At 27.6% G+C, this 14,738-nt stretch overlaps 1 protein-coding gene across 4 annotated transcripts in view; it reads left to right on the plus strand.

The window, feature by feature from the left end:
• The window catches only part of LOC135123356 (bone morphogenetic protein receptor type-1B), a 371,222-nt gene that overhangs the window by 325,173 nt on the left and 31,311 nt on the right, over window positions 1-14,738 (plus strand). The window lies entirely within an intron of this gene.

Consider the following 14,738-nt stretch of genomic DNA (forward strand, 5'->3'; position numbering starts at 1 on the left):
ATTTAAATTAATAGAGCATTAGAGAAAAATGTTATAATTAAGAATAGGAAAAGTCCACGGACGAACCCCTACTACACACATAGATTTTATTTAACTTTCTACATTTTGATAAATTTTTCGAAAAAGATGCAATTTTGTTGTGCTCGGAGTGAGGGTAGTTCTGTCTAAATAATTTTAAACCAATTTTCAATGTTTCAATTGCCCTGTTTTAAATGAATCAATTTTTCCAATTTCTCAATTTTTCTTTTTTAAATTGTTTGATATTCGAATTCTATAATTTTTTCGATTCCAAAATTTTTAGATTTTTGACTTCAGTTGCCAGATTTTTAAGTTTCTTGACTTAAAGTTAAACATCATTAAACTTAAGGATTTTTCAATTTTATAACTTTGCAATTTTGTAATTTTACAAAATTCAAGTTGTTGGATTTTTCAGTTTCATTGTTTTACAAGCTTTCGTTTTAACAAGGTACCAAAGTTTTCAATTTTGGATTTCCAAATTTTTTGAGTCTGAATTGAATTGTTTCATAATTTCGGTTTCGCAGTTTTGCATTTTTTTGATTTTTCAGTTTTACAATTTTTCGAGTTCTCGGTGTCCAGTTTACGAATCAGTTTTTCAGTTTTTGATTTTCCACTATAAGATTTTCCAATTTCTCGTTTTTTAAATTTTTCGATTTTTTTAATTTTTCGATTTGTCGTTTTTCAATTGTTGGAGTTTACACTATCCAATTTTTAATTTAATATTTCAAGTTTTTAATTTTTTAGTTTAATTATTTTACAATTTTTCGTTTTTAAATGTATCTTTTGCATTTGTAGATGTCTCAGTTATTCGATTTTTATTAATCAGTTTCTCAGTTTTTGATTTTCAATTATCGGTATTTCATTATTTCTTTTTTCCAAATTTTTGATTTTTATTTTTTCAGAATCTCGACTTTCAATTTTTCAAATGTGCTGTTTAATAATAATTTTTCGATTTTACACTTGTCAATTTTTTTTATTTTATCAATTTTTCAGTTTTATTTTTGCAATTTTTTCGACTTCTCATTTGTCCGGTTTTTAATGTAGCAATTTTTCAGTTGTTTGATATTCGAAATTAAAAATTTTTTCGATTTACAAATTTTTGGATTTTTAAATTTTTGATTAGAGTTGCCAAATCTTTCAATTTCTTGATTTAAAATTAAAAATCATTAAACTTAAATAAAAAGCTTTACGATGTAAACAATGTTGGATTTTTCAATTTCATAATTTTGAAATTTTACATATTTTACAAATTTTCAAGTTTTTTATCCAATTTTTCAATTTTTGATTTTTCAATTGTCCGAATTTGATTGTTTCGATTATCTAATTATTGGATTTTTAATATCTCTAAATTTCGATTTCCAATTTTCAAAATTTTTGAGTTTCATAATTTTGCAGTTTTTCGTTTTTTAAATTTTGTTATTTTTCTGTTTTACAATTGTCTGATTTTTCAATTTAATAATTTCGGTTTCGCAGTTTTGCAATTTTCTATTTTTCAGTTTTACAGTTTTTCGAGTTCGGATTATACAGTTTTTAATGAATCGGTTTTTCAGTTTTTAATTTTACAATATAAACTTTTCCAACTTCTCGATTTTTCAATTGTTCGGTTGTGAAATTGGTCGATGTTGTAATTTTTCGACTTTTCATTTTTCAGTTGTTCAAAATTTGATATTTCAAGTTTATAATTTTTTAGTTTTAATTTTTCAATTTTACATTTTTACAATTTTTGGATGTCTCATTTATTCGATTTTTATTAATCAATTTCTCAATTTTTCATTTTTAAAAACGTTCGTTTTTTCAAGTATTCAATTTTTGATTTTTCAATTATTCGTATTCCATTATTTCGATTTTCCAGTTTTTTGAGTTTTCCAAAATCGCAACTTTCAATTTTCCAAGTTTTTGATTTTTCAATATCATAATTTCGCAGTTTTTCGATTTTTAAATTTTGTAATTTTACTATTTTACCTATCTGATTTTCCAATTTTTCGATTTTAAAATTGTTCGATTTTCACTCAATTTTAATTTTTTTCAATTTTTCAGCTGTCCAGTTTAATAATATAATTTTTGGATTTTACAATTATCCAATTTTTCCATTAGTTTTATATTTTTGCATTTTTTTCGATTTTTCATTTTTCAATTGTTCGCTATCCGAAATTTAGAATTTTTTTGATTACAGTTGCCAAATCTTTCAATTTCTTGATTTAAAATTAAATTGAATTTGTATTATAATTTTACAAATTTTCAAGTTTTTGGTTTTACAATTTGATTATTTCACAAATTTTCGTTTTATTTAACAAGGTATCTGATTTTTCAGTTTTTGATTTTTCAATTGTCCGATTTTGATTGTTTCTATTTTCTAATTTTTTTATTAACGTTTCAAAATTTCGATTTCCAATTTTCAAATTCTTCATTTATCAGTTTCATAATTTTGCAATTTTTCGATTTTTTAATTTTGTTATTTTTCTAACTCACAATTGTCTGATTTTTCAGTTTCAAAATTTCGGGTTCGCAACTGCAATTTTTTGATTTTTTAATTTTACAATTTTTCTAGTACTCAGTTATCCAGTTTTTAAGTTTTTGAGTTTACAATATAAAATTTTACAATTTTTCAATTATTCGGTTGCCAAATTCTTCGATTTTTAAAATTGTAATTTTACAGTTTTTCATTGTTTTTTTTTTTTCAATTCAATATTTCAAGTTGTTAATTATTTGGTTTAATTATTTTACAATTTTTCGATTTGAAACGTTTGATGTTTCATTTATCTGTATTTCATTGTTTCGATATTCCAATTTTTTGGTTTTTATTTTTTCAAAATCTGGACTTCCAATTTTCCAAGTTTTTGATTTTTTAATTTCAGAGTTTCGTAGTTTTTCGATTGTTAAATTTTGTAGTTTTACTTTTTTACAATTATCTGATTTTACAATTATTCGATTTTACAATTATCCAATTTTTCATTTTTTTTTTTGTTTTGTCCAATTTTATATTTTTGCTATTTTTTCGATTTCTCACTTGTTTGAGATTCGACATTTAGAATTTTTAAACATAATGATGTTTCAGTTTTACCATTGTTGGATTTTTTAATTTTATAATTTTGCAATTTTGTAATTTTACAAATTTTCGTTTTAACAAGGTACCCGATTTTTCAATTTTTGATTTTTAATGTTTCAAAATTTCGATTTCCAATTTTCCAAATTTTTGACTTTTCAACTTCAAAATTTTGCAATTTTTCGATTTTCTAATTTTGTTTAGTTTCAAAATTTCGAGTTCCCAACTGCAATTTTTTGATTTTTCAATTTTACAATTTTTCTAGTACTCAGTTATCCAGTTTTTAATAAACAGTTTTTAAGTTTTTGATTTTACAATATAAAATTTTACAATTTCTCAATTTTTCAATTGTTCGGTTGCCAAATTCTTCGATTTTTAATTTTGGAATTTTAGTTTTTGTTTTTTTTTTTTAATTCAATATTTCAAGTTGTTAATTATTTCGTTTAATTATTTTACAGTGTTTCGTTTTGAAAGGTATCTTTTTTCAATTTTTCGTACTTACACATTTTTAATTTTTCAATTTTACATTTTTACAATTTTTGGATGTCTCAATTATTCGATTTTTATTAATCAATTTCTCAATTTTCTATGTTATAATTATTCATTTTTAAAACGTTCGTTTTTTTCAATAATTCAATTTTTGATGTTTCATTGTTTCGATATTCCAATTTTTTTATTTTTATTTTTTCAAAATCTGGACTTTCAATTTTTCAAGTTTTTCGATTTTTAAATTTTGTAATTTTGTAATTTTACTATTTTACAGTTATCTGATTTTCCAATTATTCGATTTTACAATTATCCAATTTTTCGTTTTTTTTTTTTTTCTATTGTTCAGTTTTATATTGTTGCAATTTTTTCGATTCCTCACTTGTCCGGTTTTTAATTAATCAATTTTTTTAATTATCAGATTTTCCTATTTTCGATTTTTCATGTCTCACTTGTTTGAGATTCGACATTTAGAATTTTTAAACTTAATGATGTTTCAGTTTTACCATTTTACCATTGTTGGATTTTTCAATTTTGTAATTTTACAAATTTTCAAGTTTTTGATTTTACAGTTTTATTATTTTACAAGTTTTCGTTTTAACAAGGTACCCGATTTTTCAATTTTTGATTTTTAATGTTTCAAAATTTCGATTTCCAGTTTTCCAAATTTTTGATTTTTCAATTTCAAATTTTGCAATTTTTCGATTTTTTAATTTTGTTATTCTTCCATTTTACAATTTTCTGATTTTTCAGTTTCATAATTTCGGGTTCGCAACTGCAAAATTTTGATTTTTCAATTTTATAATTTTTCTAGTTCTCATTGTCCAATTTGTAATTAATCAGTTTTTCAGTTTTTGATTTTTCAATGTAAGATTTTTTAATTTTTCGATTTTTCATTTTTCAGTTTCAATTTACAATTATTATCCAATTTTTAAAGGTTCAAAATTTCAATTTAATATTTTAAGTTTTTAATTGTTTAGTTTAATTATTTTACAATTTTTCTGGATTTTCTCAATTTTCCAAGTTTTTGATTTTCCTGTTTCATAATTTCGCAATTTTTCGATTTTCAATTTTATATTTTAGCAATTTTTCAGATGTACAGTTTCATAATTTTTCGATTCCTCAGTTGTCCTTTTTTTAATGAATCAATTTTTCAATTTTATAATTCTTTGTTATTAAAATTTTTCGTTCCAATTATTCAGTTTTTGATTTTTCAAATGTCCGTTCCTATGTTCGTTGTTCCTATTTTACATTTTTTTAATTTTTAATTTTTCAAAATTTGGATTTTCAGTTCTTCAAGTTTTTGATTTTTCAGTTTTACAGTTTATTAATTTTTTGATTTTTCAATTATATGTAATTATTTTTAATTTTTTCAATTTCTTAATTACCCGGTTTTAATGAAACGATTTTTAATTTTTGATTTTTCAATTATAAAATTTTCAAATGTTTCCATTTTTCAATAGTTCAATACATATTTCAAATTTCCCGATTTTTCTACTTGTCGATCGTAGACCAACAGAAAAAAATATAAGCTCATTTAGTTTCTTACACTGTTACTGGTATGGACTATATTTGTTTCAGTCTATAGAGGTCATCATAAATAAAAAAAGTTCGCAATTTTTTTTTTTTTTTAAGAATTGGTTCACATGATGTGAAAAAAGATTGGATGGATGCTCTATTGAAAAAATAATCATCATTTTAACATAAAAAAAAATTTAAATGGCAGGTTGCATTCGTCATACTTTTGTGTCTTCAATTTAAAATCCATGACTCTGCTCTATATATTATTAATATTTGGACGAAAAATAATGTAATAATCCCCACCAACAATTAGATTTAAATTTGCCCTTGTACTTGTGGTTTATGAATCCACCTTGAGTTTTTACCCTACTCGTTCTGTGTCTTCAAATAGATTCGAGAAAAATTTCTTGCGCCTCTCTCTTCTTAACATTCCTAATTTAAAAATAAACGACTTTCTCCCTTCGTGATTTAACAGTCTATTGAGGACGACCTTGCCAAAATTCAAGACTAATTTGGTTTTTTATGACAACAAAGGTCACATTCAAGCTATTGCAAAGAATAGATATATTGTTTTAACTGAAAATTAAGACCAATGAGCATGGAACTCGGTTTTGCCGGCAAAAGTCAAGGTTCCAAGTCGAGTAAAACGCTCAAGTTATTACCGGTCGAGTAGTAGTAGCAGCGGTTATTCTAATTATTCGCGTTCAGTCGCAGCAATTGACTACAGGAAAAAAGTGTTATCTTTAATAATTATAATTAAAATAAATATAAACAAGCCGTAATAACAGCATTAATGAACAAATGGCCGTCGGATCGAATTCTATTATACATATTTTTCGAACGAATTAGTTATAAATACGTCAGTAGACAAAATCGAGAATAGCTAATGTTCTCGATCGGACCCCAGCTCACTCCGAATTTCCCACCGCTAACAAATCGCCCGTAATCTCCGCAATCCGCGTTAACTGCATTAATAATAAGATTCCGTGAGAGCAACCACGTGAAATATAATTACGCCATAATTACACATCAGTGCACCGGGGGACAGCGGAAAAAAGGAACGGTAATGACAAGGTCGGTCGCGGCGTACCCACAGCAAATAATACATAATTTGCGATTGATTCCGAACGCGAAACACGAATTCGCATCGAAGGTGTCGAGAAGACGATCGAAACGTCCCGTCCGACACCTACAATCACAACAAAGCGATACTCCGCAGCGTCGTTTCCGATCCATCGATCGTCCGTTGCACTCGCCGGATTTAGATCTTGGTGAGTTTTGCAAGCTCCAAGGACGGGCGCGAAGAATGGAAGCGTGCGCGAGCGGCTTCGAATTTAAATGCAAATTTTATGGGTCTCGGGCGAGATTTCGGGTGAAGGGCACGATGGGGAAAAATCGACGCGATGCAATTTCCGGCGGTGATTTATTTTGGAATTTGGTGTTTACGGGACGGATGACCGAGGGAGTGATGTCGAGCGTGGCGCCAAAAGTCATCTTGTAATTGGGTTGTATTTTTTAATTAAATTACACATGTTACATAAATCCGTCGTAATGTTTTATTGTTGTTTGTGTTTGTTCGGTTGCGTCATTTGACGAGTTGATAGGACTGCAGTCGGATAAAATGACGCCGTCTGTGCGTCGATTGAAAAATAAGTTTTATCGTTTGGTTTTTTTTCGTGTTTACAAGTTTTTGTTTTCATGTTTACTAGTTTTATAATGAACTAAGAACAGATGTTTCGGTCAAATGACGTGCATGTTGTGGATAGTTTTAACCAATGGTCTTTTTAAATAAATTTGAAATTTTAATGTAGAGGAATTGGCTTGAGTGACAATCACCTTTCGATTTAGTCGAAGTAGCAGCCTCTATTTTCGGCAACTAATTAATGTTAATGTGACGCCTCAGGTTATTTTATTTAGCAAAAATTAAATTTTCAAAAAACCTGAATGTACAGGATGAGTCACCAAACGCGTGTTTTTATGTCTCAATAATTATTAGAAATTGAAAAAAAGTCAAAAACCGTAGTTGTATGGTTCTAACTATACAGGAATATGGTTATTTTTGAAGTCTGTCTTAACAATATTTTGTGGACGGATAAATAAAAAATATATCAAACATTTAAAAAAAGTATAACTTACAAAGCAAAATAAAAAAATTGGAAAATTCTGTACAAATGAAATTTAAATTTTTTTTTATATTTCAAATTTCAAAATTTTCTTAACTTTTCCTTCTAAAAATGCTTTTTTTCCCATTTCGCAGAGTCCAAACTTTTCACATCTGAAAACGAACCCAATTTTGGCTTTTAAACTATACAAATTGACGATTTTACGCTGATCTAAACCAAAATTTTGATTCCGAAAACTGTCTGAATTTCAACCTTGCTTGCTCAACATGTTTCGAATTAAAATTTTGGAAATTGAACATTCTCGGTGTTTCATATTCGAAACTTTCATCAATTTTATTGTCCTTAAGAAAATATATATAACCTAAATGTTTTAAAAGCAAAAATTCGTCATTATTTAAGAAAATTCTCAAAATTTTGGCTATTTCAAAATTTTCGAATCACTCAAATAAAAACAAGTCACCATGTTTAATCATTACCAAATATTTGAATGCGAAATCAACTGTTTGAACGAAATAATAAATTTTTCGGTATGGAGATTTCAACAAATCTTTACGTTTTGTAGTCATGGAACTCAAAATAAAATTTATGTAAATTTACAGGGTGAATCTCATTAATTATTAGCGATAGGAAAAATGTCAAAAACCAAATTCGGTTTTTTGAGGACTATACTGTAAAAACTTTTTTTTTTACAATACAGAATGTTTTGTTTTTAAGGCGTGACACAGAATTTAGTGTTTTTAAATGAAACACCCTGTGTATTTTTACGTATTTGGATTGACCTCTTCTTAGGTTTTACAAACACAGTTTTCTTTTCAAATTTCGATGCGACGTTGCCACGTTATTCCAATTTTTTTGGCGATGGAAGGGTCATAAAAAATCGGAATGGGGTTATTTTTAAAGACTGTCTTAACAATATTTTATGGAGGGATAAATAAAGGTACGCGCTTTGTTGTAGTATGAACTAAATCATGTTTTAATATACAGTATATTTGTAAAAAAAACAATTTTCGAATATTGATATTTCTCTTTTTTTCAAATCGAACACCCTGTATTTTATTACTGTATCTTCCTCTATTTTTTGTCCTTATCAACTTTAAACATAAAAAATACTCAGCAAAAAAGAAAGAAAAGAAAAAATAGAAAAAGATGCAGTATATTGCTAGTAAAATATAAGTGTTCTGTGAAAAAAACTAAATTTCGATATTTGAAAATTGTTATCATCAAAACATTTTTATGAACACTCTGTATATGAAAATTTATTGTCATTTATACAAAAAAATCTCGTAAACTCTATGGATGTACAAAAAACGATCACTTAGTTTCCATGGTTCAAACAAAATTCCAATTGTCAAATTTAATTTTGTTATTTTCGTTTTGGATTAACCTCTATCAAATTTATCCTTCGAAAGAATTCGACTATTAGCACGTTCACATTACAAGCACCTCTGCATCGGCAGTTGAAAGAAAATGAAATTTGATTGATTTCGTCTCCGCAACACAGAGAAAATTATGGAAAAAAAAATGCAAAAAACGGATTAAAATAGTCCCATTTGTAGATTTTTCCAAAAATTGTTTAAACGGCAACGATATGAAAGGAATAAAATACTGATTTCTAGAGAGTTCTTCGTAGATTTACAGTCAGGTCATTGTAATTTTAGAAAATGGTGAAAATATTTTCAAAAATTTTCCAAAAAAAGGTTTAAATTGCCTATTAAAAGAAATAAAACACTGGGCTACTAGAATATTTCTTCAAAGTAACGATTCTGAAATAATATTCAAATTGTCTCTGCAAAGAACCGAGAAAATTAAAAAAAATCATTTTCAAAAATTTTTCAAAAAACTTTGAAATGGCCTTCATTCAAAGAAAAAAAAGACCAAATTATAGAGAATTCTTTGTAGGTTAATAAATAATTTGACGCCATTTTGCTCTTTCCGATTCTAACAGCCGAGGAAATTGACAAAATATTTTTCCAAAATATTCCAAAAATTGCTAAAACAGCAGCGATGCGAAAGGAATAAACACTAATTTATAAAGATTTCTTCGTTTTAGTTCTACTCCTTGCTGTAATTTAGAAAATGGTGAAAATATTTTCAAAAAATTTCCAAAAAAAAGGTTTAAATTCAAAAGAAAAAAAAAACACTGGGCTACTAGAACATTTCTTCGAAGTAACGAATCTGAAATAATATTCAAATTGTCTCTGCAAAGAACAGAGAAAATAAAAAAAAAATCATTTTCAAAAAACGTAAAAATGGACTTTCATTCAAAGAAAAAAAAAGACCAAATTATAGAGAATTCTTTGTAGATTAATAAATAATTTGGCGTCATTTTGGTTGTGCCCTTTCTAACAGCCGAGAAAAGTGACAAAATATGTTTCCAAAATTTTCCAAAAATTGCTAAAACGGCAACGATGCAAAAGGAATAAAATACTGATTTATAAAGAGTTCTTCGTTTTAGTTCTACTCCTTGCTGTAATTTAAAGAACGGTGAAAATATTTTCAAAAAATTTCCAAAAAAAGGTTTGAATTGCCTATTTAAAAGAAAAAAAACACTGGGCAACTAGAACATTTCTTCGAAGTAACGAATCTGAAATAATATTCAAATTGTCTCTGCAAAGAACCGAGAAATTAAAAAAAATCATTTTCAAAAATTTTTCAAAAAACGTTAAAATGGCCTTCATTCAAAGAAAAAAAAGAGCAAGTTATAAAGAATTCTTTGTAGATTAATAATTTGACGTCATTTTGCTCTTGTCGATTCTAACAGCCGAGAAAATTGACAAAATGTTTTTCCAAAATTTTCCAAAAATTACTAAAATGGCAGCGATGCGAAAGGAATAAAATACTGATTTATAAAGAGTTCTTTGTTTTAGTTCTGCTCCTTGCTGTAATTTAGAAAATTGTGAAAATATTTTCAAAAAATTTCCAAAAATAGTTTTAAATTGTATATTCAAAAGAAAAAAAACACTGGGCTACTAGAACATTTCTTCGAAGTAACGAATCTGAAATAATATTCAAATTGTCTCTGCAAAGAACCGAGAAATTTAAAAAAATCATTTTCAAAAATTTTTCAAAAAACGTTAAAATGGCCTTCATTCAAAGAAAAAAAGACCAAGTTATAAAGAATTCTTTGTAGATTAATAATTTGACGTCATTTTGCTATTTCCGATTCTAACAGCCGAGAAAATTGACAAAATATTTTTCCAAAATATTCCAAAAATTGCTAAAACAGCAGCGATGCGAAAGGAATAAACTAATTTATAAAGATTTCTTCGTTTTAGTTCTACTCCTTGCCGCAATTTAGAAAATGGTGAAAATATTTTCAAAAAAATTCCAAAAATAAGGTTTAAATTGCCTATTCAAAAGAAATGAAACGCTGGGCTACTAGAACATTTCTTCAAAGTAACGAATCTGAAATAATATTTAAATTGTCTCTGCAAAGAACCGAGAAAATTAAAAAAATCGTTTTCAAAAATTTTTCAAAAAACGTTAAAATGGACTTTCATTCAAAGAAAAAAAGACCAAGTTATAGAGAATTCTTTATAGATTAATAATTTGACGCCATTTTGCTCTTACCGATTCTAACAACCGAGAAAATTGACAAAATATTTTTCCAAAATTTTCCAAAAATTGCTAAAACGGCAGCGATGCGAAAGAAATAAAATACTAATTTATAAAGAGTTCTTCGTTTTAGTTCTGCTCCTTGCTGTAATTTAGAAAATGGTGAAAATATTTTCAAAAAATGTTTAATTGCGGATTCAAAAGAAAAAAAACACTGAGCTACTAGAACATTTCTTCAATGTAACGAATCTGAAATAATATTCAAATTCTCTCTGCAAAGAACCGAGAAAATTAGAGGAATCATTTTCAAAAATGTTTCAAAAAACTTTGAAATTGTCTTTATTCAAAGGAAAAAAAAACAAATTACAGAAAATTCTTTGTAGAGTAATAATTTGCCGTCCTTTCGACAACCCAGAAAAGTGGCAAAATATGTTTTAAAAATGTTTCAGTATGTGGGTAGTAAAATATAGGGTGTTCTGTCAAAGAATTGAAATTTCTATATTTCAAAATTTGTAATAATCAAAACATTTTTATCAACAAACAAGAAAAATTGGAAAAATGATCATAAAAATGTAATAAAAAAATGCTTGTCCATGAAGAATAAAAAAATGTAAAAAGATAAAAAAGATTAAGTAAAAAGATAGAAAATAATAAGTAAAAAAACATTAACAAAAAAATGCAGGAATGCTAGTTTAAAAAAAAACTGGCGCATGAAAGATTAGAACCCGCGATCTTCTCGTTATTAGCACTAATCGCTGAGCCAATGAGCTGTTGCTCTTATGTTACTATAAAATGTTCAATTGTGATTTTTTTTTGTGAAAATCTGAACGCCTAGAGTAAAAACTGAAGACGGATTCATAAACAACAAGTGCAGTTATTATATTATTTTATTAAATTTAAATAGTATTTACCCTGCAAAATTTTGAAGTGACGTCATCAAATTGTTGGTGGGGATGATAAAATGAAACAAATTTTGGTTAGCATTTTTCCAACTACACCTTTTTATTAAAAATTGACAGCCGACACATGACGGACGGAAATGGCGGACCTATTTTTTCATCCTCTTGGAGTTACAGAACGTCGAAAAATAATAAAAGTTGTAAGTAATACGATATCAATTTGGCCAAGATTTCTTATTTCTTCAGTTAGTAGCTGGTAAGATAAGACTGACTTTCGCAAATGAGATACTCTCTAAGAAAAGAAAGGGCGGGTGGGCGGGGCTAGTATTTGTTAAGATAAAACGATACCGTCAATCCTAGTCGGAATAAAAATATCCAATAACTTTTTTGTTATTCATTACAAAATCAAGCGGAGATTTATGGCAATAAATTTCAACAACTCGGTCACGTTTGACGAGCCCGTCATCAATGGTATGACCTCAGATTTTTTTATTGCCATCTTCGAATTTTTGTTTACATGACCAAAAAAGGTGCTTATTAAATTTGATTCAGTTTCTAGGATTTCCGACTCCACGAAAGCCGACGTCGAGTCGGCCAAGTCCAATATATCACGCTTTCTTTAACCGAAAATATAAATTGGCACACCTTTCGTTGGAAATTTTCAAAATTGAAAATTTTGAAAATGTTAAAACGAGTAACTTCTGTTGCAGCTTTGACGCTAATACCGTGTGCGACTCATAATTTAGTTTTTGAGTCTAGATCGAGAGGAGATGACGTCATCACTTTAAATTTTTAGATTCGTTTCGAAGTCTGTCACTATTAAAAAAAATCTGACAAGTTGAAAGTCTGCAACTTTGTAAATTAGACCGTGTGAACCAAATTGTTACGTAACAAGTTCCATCATAAGTCGGTGTTATTGAATTAAAGAAAACAGGCTTCTTATTAATTTCCCAGGTATAAACAACAATTTTTACTTATTTTATAATACAATTACTAGTTTACAAGATTGAATTTATTAACATGATGGCATAAATCGTATCAAACGAGTTACTTAAATGAGGTAAATGTACGTTAAAGTATATTTAAATTTTTTAATGACTAGTTCTAGCCCCTATGAAAGCAAAAAAATCTTCATGATATGGATCTCCTGATCACTTTTTTTATCGACTAATTTTCTGTCTCGAATTACCAATACCATCCACAACTGGCAATGTTCTAAATCCAATCCACACTGACGAATTTATTATTTTTAGCCGCGGGTCCTCCATCTATTGTCAGCTTAATGGATTTTTCCTCCAACAAAAACAAACCCGACACTGACACTCGGACTCGACAATGGCGTGCAAAAATTTCTGCTTTCGTCGAGAATTGACGTACGATAATTACGGATACAGCCAACGTTAAGTCATCATTTGCATGAATTTAATCCTCTTCGACGTTAAATCATTACATTCCCGGAAATACCAGCATTCTCTTTGACAATTCACGACGTACAACACACATGATTACACGTCGCTTAACGCCGGCCGACCGGAGAAATGACTAAACGTAGACGAACGTCCGATAAGGACAGTGGCGTATCGGGGTGTGGGGCTGGTGGGGATGTTTTTTGCGTTTTTATTCGCTTAAGTAAAATCAAGCACAAAAAATTGGTATTTCAACCGAACTTCCCTCGCTCTTGAAGTAAAGCGCAGTAAATATCGCTTCTTTGAAAAATTATAAGATTTTGCGATATATATTTTTTTTGACTTCTATAAAGTAAAAACCAGTGGCGTCGTAAATAAGGACTCCCAAAAATCGAAAAACGGAAAATCGAGAAATCAGAATATCCAAAAAATCGAAAGTTCGGATATCGAAAAAATTGAAAAATCTTCCGGAAAGACAAAAAATTAAAAAACTGAAAACTGAAGAATGAAAAATTTGCAAGATTGAGAAACCGAAATGAAAACAAATTGAAAATTTGACTATCGAAAAAAACGAAAATCCGAGAAAATTCGAAAATCAAAAAATCCAAGAATCAATATATAGAAAAAATATCGAAAGTCGAAATATTGAAAACCCAAAAAATTTCGAAACTTGAAATTTTGGAAAATCAAAAGGCAAAAAATCGCAGAATCAAGAAATCGAAATATTGAAAAATTGAAACATTGAGAAATCCAAACATCAAGACTTTATCGAGAAATTGACAAACTGAAAGATCTTACATTAAAATATCGAAACATTGAAAAATCGAAAAAATTTAAACATTGAAAAGCCGAAAAGTCTACAAATGGAATAATAGAAAAATTTAAATGCTACAAAATTAAAAAATTGAAATGTACATTAATTAAGAAATCGAAAAGTTGAAAAATCGAAGCATCAGAAGACTGAGAAATCGAACAGACGAGAAGTCGAAATTACTCAAAATCGAAAAATTTATGACACTAAAAAATCGAAAAATCTGAAATTTAATAAATTAAGGACATTAAAATATCAAAAAATTTAAACATCGTCAAATCGAAAAACTGGCAAGTCAAAAAAAAAACGGGAAATTAAAAATTCCCAAAATTTAAATTTAAATAAATTGAGAAAATGAAAAATCGAAGGATCAAAAGACCCAGAAACCAAAGAAATTAATAACACTTAAAAATCGAAGAACTTAAAAATTGAGAAATTGAAAAATCAAAAAACAAAATCTTGAAACCGAAAACTCTAAAATTTAAGAAATCAAAAAATTGAAATTCGAAAACGAAAAAAAAGTCTTTCGAAACTGAAATGTCGAAACACTGAAGAATCTCGAAAAATTAAAAAATCAAAAACCTTAAAAATCTGAAAATTGAGAAATTGAAGAAAAATTGTAAATCGATAAACAAAAAAAATCCCAAAACTGAAACATCGAAAAACTGAGATATAAAAAAATCGGAAAGTCTAAGAATCTCAAAAAATTGTAAACATTGAAACGCCGAGAAGTCGAGAAATGAAAAAAAAAATTCAAAAACCGAGAAATCCTGAAATCGACGAATTTAAAATTCAGAAAATCGAAAAATGAAAAAATCGAGAAATAAAAGATCCCAAAACTGAAATGTGGATTAATTGAGAAACTAAGAAATCGAA

This window comes from Zophobas morio, unplaced genomic scaffold (assembly GCF_036711695.1).
Source record: "Zophobas morio isolate AGI-343-1 ecotype UQ-CSIRO unplaced genomic scaffold, CSIRO_AGI_Zmor_V1 ptg000006l, whole genome shotgun sequence".
Taxonomy (NCBI): Eukaryota; Metazoa; Arthropoda; class Insecta; order Coleoptera; family Tenebrionidae; genus Zophobas; species Zophobas morio.